This window comes from Ambystoma mexicanum, chromosome 10 (assembly GCF_040938575.1).
Source record: "Ambystoma mexicanum isolate Mex_15411 chromosome 10, UKY_AmexF1_1, whole genome shotgun sequence".
Taxonomy (NCBI): Eukaryota; Metazoa; Chordata; class Amphibia; order Caudata; family Ambystomatidae; genus Ambystoma; species Ambystoma mexicanum.
This window is the reverse complement of record NC_090932.1, coordinates 1,431,154,237-1,431,173,303: the sequence shown is the minus strand read 5'-3', so window position 1 is coordinate 1,431,173,303 and position 19,067 is coordinate 1,431,154,237.

Sequence of the window (19,067 nt, the reverse complement as noted above, 5' to 3'; positions counted from 1 at the left end):
CCTGAATTAATTATGCATCATTTAAATAATGACAGCAAAATTAGCAAGCAATCATAAAAAATAGATGCTCAGTAATGTATATGTCTTTGATGCTACCATTTGAGCAATAATATAGGTACAGAATGGAACAGTCTGACCAAAAAGTGCAAGTGCACAAAACTGTTTATACAAGACAATCCCAAACATCACAATTACTAATATAATTTGCATAATATGATAGCAACAAAATTGATCAAAACCTCTTAAAAATGCAGCTACAGTACTTTATACAATTGCAATAATTGCTCAGTGTACTTGCTCAAGTAGCCAAATTACTATATCATTATACAGAGGTGATATTTAGAAAGCCAAAAAGAGAAAGGGAGATAAACATTCCATAATGATTGATACATAATCCCGAAAACTCAATGTAATCACCACTGCCAGAGAAAATAGTTAATTGGTAGTAGAAAAAGTTAATTTGTAGATACATTCAGATACAAGTGTAGAAAAAGGAACCCGTTAATAAGAAACACCCTTATCATAACAAATGAACTGATTATTCCTTATCCGAATTATGTCCATAAAGTTTCTTCATATTGAAATAAATAATAAACTTAGATTCCAACTGTCTGAGTTTTCTCTCTATGTTGCCCTTTCTCTTATGCTTGGGTGTATGAGCAAACACAAACAATCTTAATGATGAAGGATCACGATCATGAAATTCACTAAAATGAATAGGTACTATCAATATTTCTGATTGTTCTAGAGTTTTGTAATAATCTCACTTTGAAGGGGCATATAGTTGACCCAATGTACATATTGTTACACGTACAGGTTATTCCATAGACCACACATCTGGCTAGATAATCAATGATATAGTTAATATACCATTTTTTCTTATTACATCACTAAATGTAGTGACCATTTGGAGCTCTGCTAATTCACAAATCTTACCACTATTACGCTTTAAAAACCTTTCCTGTTTGCATTGGATAACCAATTGCCCGTATCTTTAATAGATTTAGGACAACTTGGGAGAAATTAAATCCATCAGAGACTTTGTCTTGGAGAAAGTGATCCGAGGAACACCACCAATTATAGGTGTAATATCTACATCCATTTGTAAGATCGAGCAATGTATTTTAAAGATTTGTTGAACCTGTCGTGATTGTGAACTAAATTGTGTGATAAATCTCAATGAATCGACAGTACCATCTCTAGAATGTCTAGGTTTAAAGAGATCACCTGTTTCTTTGTTTAGTTTTTTCATATGCAATGTTCCAGGTTTTCTTTGTGTACCCCCTAGCAAAAAAAGTGCACCCATATTTTCAGCCTCTTCTAGATAATGATGATAACTAAACCCACCATAACTTTCTTGGTGTTTTAAAAACATAGCCCAATGCAACAAACTGCAAGGCTGTCAGGACTATACTGCACTGGTAAGGGTGAAACTAGTTATGAGTTTGTTCTGTCAGCCTTGCAAAATGTCTGTCTTGGGTTAATTAGCTCCCTATAAAGTAACACTACCCTCTAAGAAAAAGACAGTTTCCTGCAGGAAAAAGATTTTAATTTGGGCTATTTTGCATACCCACAATGCCATGCTGATGCGGCTCAGAACTGGACGTGAACTTCCAGTGATGGCTACGAGCTGGCATTGTGGAATTGTAGTTGGTTATTTATAACAAGCTTAATACCCAGAGGATTCTAAGCGTGGAACTGTGAATCGAACCTGCTTTGCTCCGCACCGTCTTGCTTCCAAGACAAGTGTGTTGCCCCTGAGCTATCCTCCTGAGCACGTGTGATTTGGCTCAAAGTGACTATTTTACTTTCATATATTATAGGGTGGTGATCGCTGCCCTTTAGTTAAGGGAGTCAGGCTTTCATAGGAGCCTCGAATAAATGAATTGCTAATACCTTTTGACTTGTGCCATAGATTTGCTTAAAACGTTGAAGTCAATTAGAGACGTGTGCCCCCCCCTGCAAAGTTTGGTAAAGATTTATTAAAAAATAAAAAAAAGTTATTGAGAAATCAAAAAAAAAGTTGCAGCCTACTTCCCATTGATTTTCCATTGACAAAAAAGGACTGTCTCTTAAACAGCTGGGCCGATTTGGTCAGGTTGAAACAACTTGGGCACAAAGCATTGACGTGTGGCCCTTTGCATTTTGGGTTTATTCTGTGGTGTAGTAGATTTTTAAATATTTGACGGAAAAGGGGGTGCCCCTTCTCCAAAACAGATAGCTATATCTTGAATAGATTGCCAAAACCAGGTTTTTTTATTAAATGAAACAGCCACCATCTTTGTTTTTGCTTGATGTGAGTGATAGGCACAGATATAGCCGAGGTTATCAGAAAGGCTGTAAGAGGACACCAAATGAAATTTGGGAGTTGGAGGGGGTCCAGGGACTGAGTTTGCAACACAAAGCTTTTCTCTAGCCTTGGCTATGGAGCGAATAGCTGCAAATAGCCAACATTTGAAAGCAAACTGCGTCACAGAAACAGAGTGTCTTGTGGGTTGAATGGGAGAGGGGAGGTGAGGAAGTCATTGTGTGTGTGGGGAGCGGGCACAGAGGAGGGGACACTTGGTGAGGGCTTGAGAGTGCAGGAAAGCATTTCCCCCTCACAGCTTTTTTCCTGATATTTGCAGCTATACTAAAACTACAGATAGCTGAGGGTATCTGTAGTTCTGTACTGGCGGCTATAGAAAAATAAAACTTAAAACAAAATGTATATAATTTTAGAGCTATGATGTAGTACCCGGACCGGCCCTGCTTTGCTTCAAAGTGAGGAAGGGGCCAGCCTCCAGTAATAAATTAGCCCAAGTTACAAGACAGCATGGCCTGAGGGGGCCTTCCCCTCCCTCACATTGAAGCTAAGCATGGTCAGTTCTGGTTACTGCATGGAAGGCAAAGAGTCCATAGTCCCAGATACTGTGTGTTTTCTTACTTTTAAATATCTCATAACACACAAATAAAACAAACAGCATCCACATTCCTTTTTACAACCGTGCTAATGTCAGTCCTTGAAAGTTTTGCTATCAGAGACCATTGTTTTGCCTTTTTCTAAATTGCATTCTGGTATATGTAATCAAGATGGAGGGACTAATGCCACAATGGTACACGTTTTTCCTAACATAGTTCTATAAGGATTTATATATTTGATTGACACTATGGTATGTGTACTTTTCAATGATCTTCATAAAGCAGAGTATTGATGAAAGCCAGACATGGAGGTGAGGAGAGGAAATGATGAGAGGGCGTCTAAGCCATGAGTATTTGCCCACAATGTGGCAAAAGAGTTTGTAATCCTGGACACTGGTGCAGTTATTTGCCCCCAAGTGTGGCTGCTTTTCAGGGCACAATTAAAGGACACATGTGGGTGGACAGTGTAACATTTTTCAGAGGGTGGTTGTAACCTCTTGTTTTTTTTGGGGGTTGGCAATCTTGCTCAAGTATTTGTCTACTAGGATTTTACTCAGACTGTCATGTTCCCAGTGCAGACGCTTACCCACAAGATCACAAGCAGTTTTTTCGTATTGAGATTTTGATCTCCAGGGAATATTTCACAACATACTGTTGGGTTTAAAATGTGAGCACCGTTTATACTTTGCCAGCATATTTATTGGAACATTTCTTCTCTTAGGTTATTTTTCTGGTGTTCATTACTTTTTTTTGAAGTCCAATGCTATTTTGTTTTGCACACTTTCTTCTAAGGAGAAGGTCAATTGAACTACATTTGTATATGTCACATTAAGATAAATGTTTACTTACTGTGCATATATATTCATGGGTGCCAGCTTTTGATTTTCGCTATGAGGGCAAAATTATCTGGGCATATCTTATTCTTGCATACGGTCAGTTTTTATACCTTTTCCATGCTGCTTAAATGTGGTTAGTTGGAGTTGTGCAATGTATTACAACAGTCACCAAGAGACAGGCCACAAAACCAGGGGCTTGTAACACTCTGCTCAACCAAAGTGTATGATCCTTGGCAAAAACTTTAATCTCACTGTGCATTGCCTAAAACAGTGTGCGTTCTTAAATCCTGAAATTTTTTATAATAACAATACCACTATCGAAACAGGTCAAAATCCGTTTGTGATTGATGAACCTCTATGAGCGATGGGTTGCAAGTGTTTTACAATATGGATTGGCTGTGCCCACCGGCCATAGCTTGTGGTCTGGTAGTATTCTAATATACTGGCCATGTGTAAAGAAAATCTATGGAATAACAAAACCCTTGAAATTCAAGGTAAAATTTTCAGCTGAAAGGACATTAAGGTGAGCAATACATTGTAAAAAAACCTTTGAAATTCAAGGAAACAACATTTAGTTGCAGGAACATTAAGGTGAGCACTTAATGCAACAAAAACCCTGGAATTCAGCTAAAAACTCTTGACCCCCTGTTGCACAGACTATGACCACACTGATGACATCACTGGTGACATCATCTATAACATACACAAATGTCAATGTATTCAAAAATTGGATACTATTTAAAGATGAATTTTACTTTGTACATTATGTTTTATTTCAATTTTAACATGCTGATCACTTACAAATAACACACATAAAGACACACACATCTATGATATATGCTGTTAACATTGTGCATGCAGTTTTCAAGTTTTTCGCTCTAATAAAGCAAGTAATTCTTCAGCTATACTTTTAGTTTTTTAAATCAAAAACTGTTCATATGCCCACAACGATGTAATAGTAGCTGTATCCTGTAGATGTCACTAGTCTTCCAAAAATAGTTTTAACGACTTTACTATAGAATTCCCGCATCTGTCGAGAACATTGTAATTTAGCTGCATGTACAGAATGATTGCTTGCCAAGCTGTTTGTCAACTAATAATGTTAAATCAGGCAGAATATGGCAGTGCATTCTGGGGTGAAAGCCAGCGAACACCAGTATTTTTTCTTTGCCTTTGTAAACACAAAAATGTATGAAAGTGTTACGGTTGTCGCAGAAGTTAAGAATCGTGTTGATATCAATCAATAGCAGCGTTTCAAAACAAGCAACGTACATCTTTAAAAAAAAAATCTAATAACACCATCTAATCTGAACTGTATCCTACATAAAACATGCAAAATGTTTAACTACCTCTGTCGCGCACTAAGAACTTTGCATTCACCCAGGTCCCTCTATACCAGCACGTTTGCAGAGAGACTTCAGTGACAGCACGGCTCTTTCACATTACACTAGCTTTATCAAATGTAGCAAATATCCACCCACGACACAGCACAAGCTTCCCATGATTATGCTCATACAACCATGAGTTATTTGTATTATTTGAAATGAGGAAGACCCAATAGAAATGTCACAATGCTGCTACTATTCATATATAACTGCAGGTCTGATACCATTAAACACGAGCAACTTAACATCGTTCAGTCTTTCATCGAGACCAGTAATGTTTTTATTAAACGAGTCAACGAAGGACTTGGTGGGAAGGTAAAGCTTCACACATGCTTGTCATATCAAATACCCTGTGGGAAAAAAAGGCATTGGCTATGGATCTAAACTTTATTTATATGATAATAGAATTCCAGGCCGACTGTACTGCCTGGTTATGGCCTGCCATCCTGAGGAAATGGACTACACGAACAGGGCCTTATGGCTATAAGCATTCTGGCCTTCTTTCGAAATGCGTGTCATACGTATTGCGCCCTGCCCAATTGCCTTTAAAAAACCACACAAGATCAACAGCGACAGGAGTAAGAAAACGATTGAAGCTATTTTCCAATTGTTACTGCCTAGGGACACAGATAGGATGCAGAGAAGACCTGAGGGCAGGTGAGTGAGTCAGAGCAACACAGGTAGGGTGTGACAGGGCCAGGTGGTTAGAGTTTGGGATAGAGGGGAGGTAGGGAGGTGTGGCAGGGCCAAGGCGGGAGCGAGGATGGCTGACAGACATGGCAGTTCAGGGGAAAGAATGGAAATTGGGCACATCACAACAGATAAAGGCCACATTCTGTGCCTCCTGATTAGGCAGAACCACTTACCCAGGTGCTTAATTCATAATCATTTCCAACATTCCATCCTGTTTACATGTTGCCATGGATGTATGGCACTATGGATGACTGCCTACAGTCTTTATGCCCTTTTTTTGACCACCACTTTTACCTTGCACACAGTCCATTCCATGTTGTGCTCTGTCACCTCCAACAGCTTGCTGAGTAATCACAAATTTTACTGTTTGGTGTCGGGCAGAATATGGTAATGCCTGTGACGAATTGCCATTTGGCAAGGGTGTAGAAGCCTTGTAATTTTATTTTTAATCATTAATACAATTATGTGGGTAATTCCATCTCTGATCAGATTCCCCCTTTATCAGCTCCACACCAAAAGCATAGTGTGTATCTATGCCTTGCTGCATCAGTATCCTGGTCTTCAGCACCTGCTCTACCAGGAGCAGTGTGAGAGGTTACATATGCCCATTTGAGGGCTGCAGTGACAGCCAGGTCTCTGCAGCACAGGGGTTGCATTTAGGATATTGACCCCTCTACCAAATCTATGACACAGCTCAGCTGTGGTAGATGATGTGTATTCTGTCCAGACAGGCTGAGCCTGCCAACTGAAAGGAACATGAGTGCCATGCCTCTTCTTTGACATCTTGGTGAGGGTAGGTAACACCCTCCTACAGAGACAGTCGCACCACAAACAGCTATCGTGGACTCAGGCATCAAAGGAGCACTCCCACTTAAAAGGAGTAGCCTCACAAGTGTGCAGCATTTCTAAAGGCCTTTTGATCCCAGTGAGAATGGAAGGGTGTGGTGTTAGAGTACACAGGAGGGCTCTGTACAGTGAGACAAGTCTTCCACAATCTTGTTTCTCTTTGCCTCGCTCTGTCCTTCCTGTCCCCCCCACACCCCACTTCATCTAGAGCAAAGCACTTTGAGTGTGATGTGAGAAGGGCACAGTCTGATTCCTTCATGAACCGGGATTTGGCTACTAAGGCAGGCTATCTTTAGTCCTATTCAACTGCAGACTTTTACCTTTAAAAGAGGGGGTCTCCTACCGCTTATTTGTATCCTCTTTTGGATCTTGGTTGGGGGAATTGACTTTCCAAAAAGTTCCATCAGTGAGGTGAAGACTGAGCATCCAAGGCAGGGGCGATCTCTATTCCCTATTCATCCCCAGGGCACATTGGGGATGAACCTGCTGCTGAAACACGACCTGCCTCTCTGCCAGCCACACTGCTGCCAGGACCTCAACTTGGTGAAGGACCCCTGAAGGTGTGCATAAGTCTCCCTTGCTGGGGAGCCAGAGCAAAAGGACTGAACTTGTCCTTGAGAGCCCTGAGTGGGACCAAGACCACTCTGAGCCCTCTTCTTCCTTGGATCAAACCAGTTGAACTGTCGTCAATCTGGCTTCACTGGATTTCAAACCAGCATGACCCTGCAGAATTGCCTCTGGCACTCACCATGCTTTTTGAATATAAACTGGTTGTTTGTAACCTGCTTGTCGCCACACTATGCTTACAGAGCACGTTGTTGCCTCGGCTCAAACTACAAGCTCCTTTCTTGCATCTGCTGCTGCCGAACTGCAGCTCGTTCCACCAGCATTTTCATTGCTGTCATCACCATTTGAACTGACCCTGGTTGATTTTCGAGTCACAACCATAATGCGGCACATCGAATTTCTTGAATCAAACCTGGACATGAAGTCCCTAGCATCTTTGGTGTGTCTACTTAATCACTTCGGTGTGTCTACTTAAGGTGTCCCTCCTGATCTGCATCGCCTCATGCACTTCATTGAACCCGGCTGGCTGACCAGCGCATCCTGTCATCAGCTTCTTTGAAGTGACCATAGAACCAACTCTTGTGGCCCTCACGATCTACTTGTCTATCCGCATGGCCTTTGAATAGCAAAAAGCTCTGTTCGACCACTGCTCAACACCACTTCTGGTTTAGGACACCGTGACCACTGCACTTGAACAGCCTCAAACCACAAGAAAAGCACCAAACAGCCTGATATTTGTTTGGTACAAAGTGACTTTGCACTGCTGAGAAGTGGCTTTGCACTGCTGTCACAAACCATGATTCATGCAACCATGCAAAGTGTGTTTTTGCAGTGCAAAGTGTGAGATCATGAAGGTGTCTCCCTAGCTAGTCCCTGGGGCTCTGTCATCTTTGTGACCAGTACACGGCCCTTTCTATTGGGGGTGGGCCATTGAGGGATGAGCACCTGGAAGGGGGGTACTTGGGGAGTAGAAGTGGGAAACTGATGGGTGGGACGTGGTATACCCATTGTTTTAACACCTTTTTCAACTCCTACCACGTAGGATATTCTGAAACACTGCCCCCCATTTTCTGACATGGTCAGGAAATTGACTAGAATCAGGCACACCTGACAGCCCTTTCCCTTCCCCACAGGGATAGAAGGTGGAGCACGAAAGCAAACTACAAGCAAGGCAGACCGCAGGACAAGACAGCTATCCAGGCACAGCAGTTGAAGAGAAGGAAAAAGGTGCTGAATATCGAGAGGCTGACAAGGAGAGACATGACCTTGCCCTTTCCGACCCAGACACATGAAGCCTCCGCAGAAGGAATCGTAAGACTGCGGACAATAGCTCAAGTTTGTTGCAGGTACATGGAGCTTGCCTGTGCTGATAAGCAGGGGCGAGGGAGGCGCCTGCTACCATGGTACCGGCCTTGACTCTAGCTATTCTGAAAAGCCAAGAGTCGAGGGGAGAACTGGTAAGAAAACCAAACTGTGTTGCATGAAAGCTGCACACTAGCAACTTAAGGGAAGTTCAAAGAACTGCTAGAATAAAGTGGCGATCAGCTGCAGAGGGATCCAGCACCACATGGGAGCGCACTATAAAGACTCTGATCACTCCTGTGTTTGTTGAAACTGCTAATACCAGAAGGCCTCGGGAAGGCAGCAAAGGAATGGTCAAAGTGGTCATACAGGGGTCTTGCAAAATCCTCTGTACAGTCTTTGACTGACAGGTGATTGAGAAAGGCATGAATGATAAAGTTGGCAACAGTGAACCTGGCAATGGGATGCTGACAAAAAGGGGCTAAGCCTGAAGTTCCTATGAACAGTGCGTTGACACAAGAAAACCCGACCGCGGGATGCCCACAGTGAACTGTTTAGCAAAAGTTGGCAAGAGTGAACCCGGCAGAGGGATGCCGACAAAAAGGGGTGAAGCCTTAAGAATTCTTTAAAAAGACATCAAGATTTGTGAACCAAGGAAAAGCCATAGTGAACCCCAAATCGGGAGGCTGAAAATTGAGACGGATCTGCGCCCGGAAGAGGGGAAACCAGGGGATTGCCATTATCACCCTAACTACCGTAAAAAAGGAACCTTTGGGTTTGTTATTTTCCGACCCTCGAAAACAAGAGCCTTTTTGCAGGAAAAGAGACTTGGCCATAGAGGGGAAGACCGAGAAATGTGCTGTGATCAGAGGTTTCATCTTATCCCATGCTCGAAACGCTGGGAAGGGAGACGCTGACTACTGCATCCTGACACATTATTTGTGATAACTTCTTTCTTTCTTATGAATCCTATTCCACATTCTTTTTGTAATTAGCGTAAGGTTTGGCAATACATTTTTCTTAGTATAGGCCCTTTTATTTGACATAACACCACTAGGACTGCCTTATTTTTATTTCATAGTAGAAACTTGCTCACATCTTAGATTTAGGTTTAGATTAGGTGTTTATCGCACCCACTTTTGCATTTCAATAAGCACCCTGTGTGATCACTTGTATTTGTCTTTACTGTTGACACCATGAGTTCCTTACATATGGTGTCAGAGGTGGGATGTGACTCAAATGAAATAAATTGGGCAGCCCTACAATTTAAAAAAAAACTTAGTCAGTGAGCCTCTAACACTTCCATTGCCACCAAGAAATCAATAGGGTTTGATATCTGTAGCAGTATGGAAGTTATTATTCCCCCTGGGGAAAGATGAATGATTCCTATGGACTTCATTTTGATACCCCCTCCAGGGTGTTACATAGTGTTACATCCTGAAAGACCAAAGAAATATCGAGGCTGAGCACCACAAATGAAATACACCAATCACGGGCTGAAAAAAAGTATCTTTTACAGTTTACAAACCAAAACAGATAGCTATCTGACTGCCAACACCTCACAGTGTGTACCAGCAGACACAGTGAGGAGTGGGAGGTGCTGGACATCTAAACACAGACATATTTATACTATTTCTTGCAATATTGTCCAGCCTCTCTTCACGTTAATAATTCTCGGGCTAGGGTTTGTTCCTAGTTCACATGACAGATGTTACAATATTATGCAAAGGATTAAACAGGTTTACATGTCCATGAACATTCAATGGTACTGTTGGTTCTCGAATTCATGGTAAGTCTTATTCCAAGAGTCACTACAAAGCAGTTCGGCTAAAGCATACGATCGAGGTTTACTCTTCATTGTTTCAGTGTTTATACGAGGATGAGGCTTTTGAGCGCATAGGTTAAACAGTCAGCTCTCGGTCAACCTAAACATTAACGAAACTCAAAGGTCGTTCGGCTCACTGCAAGTTGAAAACACAGTCCACCATTTTAGAACATGGAACATGAGTTGAAATCAAAATGGCAGATGTGTCTTAAAAATGGTGGCAAAGTTAACCCAAAATCGGACCGTCGCAATGCGGTTTTCTGTGTAACGCGAATGGGCTTAGGCAAATATTCATTATAAGGAGGCACTATATGATTTCGGTTTAATAATGTGATTAGCCCCAAAATCTGGCTTTAGCATGATAGTTCAGGATAGATGATTTAGCAGGCGTTATTGTTCCCGGCTTCCGGGGAGATGTGACAGATCTCTTACAGAATCATGGTGAAACCCCTTTTGAAGTACATCGGGGGATCAGATTGCTCATGGAATTTTGGAAAATTTGGGAAAATCTCTTAACATTGAACAAAGGAAGGGGGAAGATCCCACCATCTATCCCAACCTAGCCTTTTCCCAGCAAAATTATCCAGCCCTCGCTGAAGCTTTTTTACAAGCAATTCCGGAAGAAGAGAGAACAGAAGTCCCTTTTTCTGCTTAAAACAAGGGTTACTCTACAGAAGAGAAACCTCCACCGACGGTTTGGTAAAAACCCAGTTGGTACTACCCAAGAGTCACCAAAAGATTTTGCTTGAGTTCGCACATTCCCATCTTTCTGGGGGGAGGGAGAGGCTTTTAGAAGTATTTAAAACACAGTTGCACATTATTGGGCCATTTTATTGGCCGGGTGTCCATGCTGGTATACAAACATTCATCCAGATATGCGAAATATGTCAAAAGACCAGTAGACACATCCCATTACCTGCCCCTCTAAACCCGTTACCAATCATAGAAGTCCACTTTTCAAGAATTGGCATGGACATAATAGGGCCTCTCGAGACATCTAAATTGGTCAATAAGTATGTCTGGTGATCGTAGATTATTCAACTCGATATCCCGAGGCGTTACCAATGCGAAATAACACCACCCTGCAAATCCTTAAACATCTTCTTGCGCATTACTCCAAGATTGGCTTTCCCAAAGAAATACTAACAGACCAGGGTTTGATTTTTATGAGTGAGCTCATTACCAAAGTCACAGAGCTACTCCACATTACCACCTTGCGAACTTCTGTGTAACACCCCCAACAGATGGCCTGGAACAAATATTCAATAAGAACCTGAAGCTAATTCTATGGAAATTAGTAGACAAGGATGGGAAGAACTGGGACCAAAGGATCCCATGGGCATTATTTGCCGTGAGAACCCCCCATGCTTCTGCAGGTTTCTCTCCTTTGAATTGCTCTACGGAAGAGAACACAGTGATGTCTTGGAAATGCTCTGGGAAAATTGGGAAGAACGAGAGGAGGCCCCTATTCCAATCTCGCAAACCACCACTTGAATGCGTGAACACATGAAAATGATCAGAGACTTAGTTTGTACTCATATGGGGAAGGCCCAGAGTAAACAAAAAGCTGCTTATTATAAAGAAGTAGATTTAAGATCATTCTTGATAGGACAGAAAGTACTGGTCCTTTTACCCACCTCAGAAAACATACTTGTCTCTAAGTGGCGCAGAGTTTATGAGATAATAGAATGAACTGGAACCTGTATGTATAAAATAGCCCAACCGGACAGAAAACAGAAAGTCCACTTGGGTGCTTACTCGAGAGACTCTGGTCAATCTCGTGTTTGTTGAAACTGCTAATACCAGAAGGCCATGGGAAGACAGCAAAGGAATGGTCGAAGTGGTCATACAGGGGTCTTGAAAAATCCTCTGTACCGTCAAAAGTCTTTGATTGACATGTTATTTCGAAAGGGATGATTGATAAAGTTAGCAACAGTGAACCCGATTGAGGGATGCTAACAAAAAGGGGTTAAGCCTGAAGTCCCTATGAACAGTGTGTTGACAGAATTGAACCCGACCAAGGGATGTCCACAGTGAACTGTTTAGCAAAAGTTGGCAAGTGTGAACCCGACAGAGGGATGCCAATTGAAAGGGGCAAAGCCTGAATAATTGTTTAAAAATATATTAAGATTTGTGAACCAGGGAAAAGCCATCGTGAACCTGAAAGCGGGAGGCCGAAAATTGAGAAGGGGCTTTGCCCGCAAGAGGGGGACTTAGGAGTAGGCCATCATCACCCTAACTACCATAAAAAATACTTTTTTGTTTGTTATTTTCTGACCCTTGAAGGCAAGAGACTTTTTGCAGGAAAAGTGATTTGGCCATCGTGCTGGGGAATACCGAGAAGTGTGCTGTGCTCAGAGGGTCCACCTTATCCCGTGCTCAAAACGTGGGGAAGGGAGACCCTGACTATGGAACCTTAACACATTATTTGTGAACACTTTTTTCTTTCTAATGAATACTATCCCACACTCTTTTTGTAATTAGCATAAGGATTAGCAATAGGTTTTTCTTAGGATAGGCCCTTTTATTTGACACAATGCCACTAGGAATTCCTTATTTTCATTTGATGGTGGAATCGTTGCTCCCATCTTCAATTTAGGTTTAGACTCACCCACTTTTGCAGTTTAATAAACACCCTTGAACTGTGATCACTCGTGTCCGTCTTTACTGTTGCCACCATAAATTCCTTACATAAGTCAGTGCAAAGTCATCTTGTACTTCAAAAATAACTGCATTGACTTTGCGCTGACTTTGCACTGCAAAAATACACTTTTCACAGTTCCACGAATCAGGGTTTGTGTCGGTAGTGCACAGTCATTTTTTAGCAGTGTAAGTCACTTTGAACCGTGCAGAAATTCCATGAATCAGTGCTAAAGGTTCTACCTTACCAGCCTAATATATTTCAATCTGACTCCCTCCTCTGTTTTAGCAACATTAAACTTGCTCTCCACCTACTGCACTACAATATGCCAGGCCCTCTCTCTTGTTGGACAGTAAACAGCAAGTGTCCATGTAAATGACAGAAACCTTGCTATATAGGACCCATATGCATAACATCATTTTCAATAGTGAACAACTTCATCCTTGTCCTAAGGATCACCTTTGCTCATCCTGACTTTTTAGCACTGATTGACTACAGTACTTGTCATGAACATTTGCAATCATGTCCGACACGCGATGTCCCCTTTGCTGATATTTGATACCCTGTATTTTCTCATCATTGATACGCCGGGAGGGTCAGTCAGCTCTGTAGAACTGAAAACTGAGAACTCACTCAACACGGCCACGTTAGTTACAGGTTTTAAAGACAAAAAACAGAAAAAATGACATTGACACTGAAGAGGGATGGTCAAATCCTACCCAGCTCCCCCTGCCACAAGACACATGGCCTTGAAGAAGAACCACAAACACCAAAATCGTCCAGGACATTTCAGACCTATTCTTAGTGCTCCCATGGCAGACAAGTATGCAGAAAGGTACCCACTCCATCAAACATATAGCCAGGAAAAGTGCAGGCATTACCTAGAGTGGATGAGGATCCTCGGGATGTAACTAAGGAGACCACAAATGACAGTCTTGACTAAAGTGCCAAGAAGCTGTGCTGTTAAGGTCATTAGAGACACCATGACATAGCAGCGTTAGACACGAAACACAGGTGCCATCTGCACATCGGGGCACACTCACACACCTGAATACATGAAGAACGAATGCGCAACTGTTCTCTGAGTTAGAGGACAGATATGTACACATACTGCCTTTGCTTTATTATTTTGTCATTAGCTTAACTGCAGCAAATCAGAAACCACAAGAAGCAAGAGATCCTGAACATGCTTGCAGATGCTTACATGCGAATAACCTTCGAACCTGCGGGAGCACCTATGGGACCTGACAGAACCACTGTACTACCAACATAATGAGAACTATAGAATAACACGAACATGTAGAAGCCTTGACATGGCTTAGGAAAATCACCACAGGCCAAGTCCCTCAGCAGGAGCTGCGCCGAGTGAATTCAGGCTGCACAGAGGAGCAAACATGTGAGACTTGGATGGCTGCCAAGGCCACAAAGCTACGATTGATATTATATTCTCTGAACTACAGGAACACCAGCCACAGCAAATGGGAATAATTCTTCATAAATTCAGACTGATTCGGAGCCCATAGCCCAGAGGCCCAGATTATGACGTCGATGTGATGCAATTCGCTAACAAAACTGGCCTGCGAGCCAGAACACACTGAGAAGTGCCTGATTTCTTCTTTCCATGTACCGATCCCTGTTGGTTTTTGCTGTAGTAAACCACAGTTTGAACTTGCTGTCCATCTGGGCCGGCGTTCCTTTTGGGAAGGGAATGAGTTAGGCCTTCCAAGAGATCTGAGTCCGTAAACTCTTAGCAGCCCTCAACCTGCATGGGAGTTAGTCCTAACAAGGTGGTAGGCAGAGGATGGTTGCCTGCGACAGTACGGCACAAAGTCGACCCCTTCGCTGCTGAACCTGAGAGGCTGTGAGACACTTGCATGCATTTTGAGAACAACAGGGAACGCATACCCATTTACAGGCCATCAGGAGCCGTTTTGGAAATCATCCCACCCGGAATCGGCGAGTTGTCCAGGCAGATCAGGACAGGTAGGCGAGTGTCTTGACATGGGGTGTCGGCAGCCAAGCAGCGTCAGCGCAACGCAGAATGTAAGTATTGATCCAGACTGACAGCAATTGTGGGCATAAGGGAGGGTGTTAAGTATTTGGAGGTATTGTGTACTATTATTATGTGGCGTCAAAGTATTGTCTAGTGTTGGTGCACTGAGTAGGGATGAGGAGCAGAGGTAGAAGTCCTTTTTCTATGTTTCTTGATAGGTCATATTCGGCCTTCATGGTAAAAGTTCTGATGAGCAGCGTAAACTTAGTAGCCGAGAGGATTTGGACGACAAGAGTTTTGTAACAAAGAGTGTTGGGCATTTTAGCTTGGGTCATAGATGATGGAATTCCTGTGAGGGCTAGCTGGAGCTACCTTAGATTGCGGAAGGTGAGTCAACTGGTTAAGTGTCCTGGAAAAAGGTGTTTCACACATTAGGTGACGCAACGGGAGCAGTTGCATCACAAGAGAATAGAGGTATACTCTGACCTGGAGAGGCAGGAAGACAGCTGTGGGATTTGTGTGGGGTTGGAGTAACGGGTCGTTGTTGTGTGTGTGCACAATCGTTCATCTACCTGTATTGTGATTTTAGCTTGGTGACATCACTGTTAGGTTGGTGCATAGGACAGAGAGTTGTGACAGTGAGGAGCTAGGGTTGTTAACTAGGAATTGGCAGATGAGGTGATCCACTGGTGGTGTGCAGAAGGCACATGCACAGGATTGTGGGGGGGTGCCAGAGAAGGCAGCAATTGTGAAGGAGGGGCAGTGCACACAGCACGCCGGACCAGGTGCTGAGCCGGAGAGGCTCATAGAAATGGAAACATACTATCAGTGTATTGTAACACCTTTCTTTTTTAACAGTCAACCATGGAAATCCTCAATTTGAGGTCAGGTAAATGAGTTACTAGCATGTATCAAGGGAACAGTGGGGGTGTTACTCCGCTCCAGCATTTGTGTAAAACATTACCACCTTACAAGGAAAAGCTTTATAAGTACAGCATAGAATGCTCCAAAGGTACCGAAGGTAAACTGACAAAGCCATGTCCGCCTTGTGCCAGTTTCTACAAAGACGTGCAGCTATCCCTATTGACCCACATACAGGGTACCTAGTCCCCGGACCTCACCTTTATCACAACACTTCTCTGACTCCATCTCACACACCTATCTATGTTGGCTATCTACTAGTGGAACCCTGAAAAAAATGAACTCCTTAAACTACTGCTAAATGCAAAATACATCACCTTATATTTAACCTCTGCATCGCAGCGTGAATACATTGTTGCTTTTTCTGTGTGGCTATATGTTGTTTTTAATATGTATCAAAGCTTACTCCAAAATAATACATGTGCATTTGGCCATGCCCAACGAGCACTGCTAGCATTAGGCCGCCTGCTAATATGTTTTTGCGCATTCTAAATCTCTTTGCCTGGCTGGGACATTGCACTTGCATACCAACAACTGTTGAACTTGACAGAATGTCTTTACTGGCAAAGATGGCCCGTACAGGTAATCTGCTGCCACTCTACTTTGCCATGCCCAGTTGCAAAACATTATACATTGGAGTCAATTGTGCAAAAAGCCTAGTGAATTGATGGAGTCCTTGTTAGAATGATTTTACAGCTGTATCCAAACACTGCAGCTAGAAACGCAATAGGTGAAGTAACCAAAAAATACAATACCAACTTAGGACTTAAATAAGGTTGCTTGCTGACCCAATGTTTGTATACACTTTACATGGCTGACTTGCCGAAATACCTTGCTGAAGGTCCGTGCCTATACCCATGCTACCCTACACAAATGATTTAATCCTGATTGAGACAAGTAAAATTGATCTGCAGCCTTGACTGGATGAGCTAAACTGATAATCTCACATGAACAAGCTTTAGAATGCCTACGCAGAATCAGCTGGTTCTATGCATAGCAGTTGCAATCTGAGAACAACCATTGCAGTAGAAACATGTCAACATAGATGACACATGATGAGTTATTGAGGGAAAAAGGCGTACATGGCTAACCCACTGAAATAAAGTGTGCAGTGAAGCTAATTCACATTTCACTCAACATTTCCTAAAGAGCATTGAAATTCATTAGACACCTGTGTAGGTCACAGTATCTCGCTGTGTTATCATTCAACATATAGATCCAGTGAGAGATGCTGATTGATGAGCAAATGAGGAAAAGGTAGTACTGGTACGTGTTCATGTGTCGAGATGATGTAAGATTAGCCGTCGGAATGGAGGCCTAGGGAATAGTGAGGAATTATCTGTGGGTGCACAACTCTTTTGAAGAACTACCTTCTGTTACACATCTGGTCAGTCAAATAGGGTAAACACCAGTGTAAGGTTCCAAAGGGATGCACATGCCACATCTATGGTTATGTTTGTTTCACATATTGAGGTTGAATAAAGCCTGTATGAACTGGGATGACTCTGATGTCATTTGGCAAGGAATATCAGAATTGTAGAGTTAAAACAGAAAGAGTCTCATTTTAGAAAAGGAGAACTAACAGTTCCAACTGGGGGGATGATCAGAGCTTTTCGTTGGTTGTATGGTAGTGTAGTTTCGACTGCAATACGTTTGGATCTACCCCATGCATGGATTTCAATTTAGTGCAAATGGATGCAAAGACTAGTATGTGGCCTTTTGGGCAAGAGTGTAGGGAAAGAAGCATGTGCCATATCTGTTAATTAAATCTTAGTATGCAAACGAATGTGGGCTGTAGCCTATTGCTCTCACTCCACAGTGCAGTCTAGAGCAGGGGTCTGCAACCTTTGGCTCTCCAGACATTTTGGACTATAACTCCCACCAGCCCTATCCAGCATAGTTTGGTGAGGAAACATGGGAGTCATAGTCCAAAACATCTGGAGAGCCACATGTTGCAGACCCCTGGTCTAGAGAGTATATTGGCTACTGCCATAATCGGGGAGCCCAGGGACAATTCATCATCCATTCCCATGGACTGGTTTTATCACGAGGAGATGGGATAAGTGAGAGTGTTAGATTGTGGATACCAGCTGCGAAAAGAGCACATAATACTGAAAATTGGTATTAGGATGTCCATTGATAGGGAATTTATTTTACTGTAAATTGCCTAAATGTACTTTGTGATTTTTGTAATGGCTACCATATTTTTTAGACAAGAGTGATTAAGGATTTTATGAAGGATAAGAGAGAGGTAAAGAGGTAGAGGTTGAAAAGTAGAAGGGAGAGCAACAAGCTCTCGGGACCCACCTTTCAAAGCATATCATTGACCCAGATAGAAAGGTCTGATTGTTTTAATCTGATTCCAGAAACCATCTCTTGCTGTGCTAAATCCCTGATGTGATATGTGATTTAGAAAACATGCATTTTAGGTTGCAATGCTCAATGAGAATAACGGAAATTCTGTCATCAATTTACACAGAGCTCCATCTCAACATTGACTCGCCACTGGATCAACATTACTCACCCCATTTTGACTCCGGCTCAACTGCAAGAAACTGTTTAAAAGCCTGGCATGGTATTGTGGTGCATCCACGACAAAGTAATGAGGTAATGCTAAGAGGCCCTGAACGCCTCTAGGACCATCATTCCTTTCAAGCAACCATTCTCTTTTTCTTTCTGCCATTGTGCTATGTGTAGTGCTCTTCTACACCAGCTTGTACTTTCTGTGTTTCGTTACAGAGGTGGATTTTTGCTTGTTTTAAGTTATGTATTTGCATTTTTATTGTGTAAGTAAAATTCTATATTTTTATCGAAGTTTAATTGACAATATTTAATTTTGGACTATTGCTATTTGTGTTGCTACTGCTATTAGTTCACATTCCTCCTGAAAGTATAGCCTGCTCTCAGCCTGCACTACTACACAAGGCGAGGAATGTTTTCCCTTTTAGGCTGTTCCTGTTTCACCTTCATGATTTGGATCACTGAAGGTTTAGCAGCAGGGTACGGCTGAGCAGGTGTACTCCTGGGAAGCAGTAGTCATTTTGTCACAGCTAGTCAGCAAGCGGATGAGGTCTTCAGGGATGTTAATAGATTTCCATTTTCTGTAAAGTGAGTTTACACTGTGAGGATGTGGCTTTGTTGGTATAGGCCAGGGGTC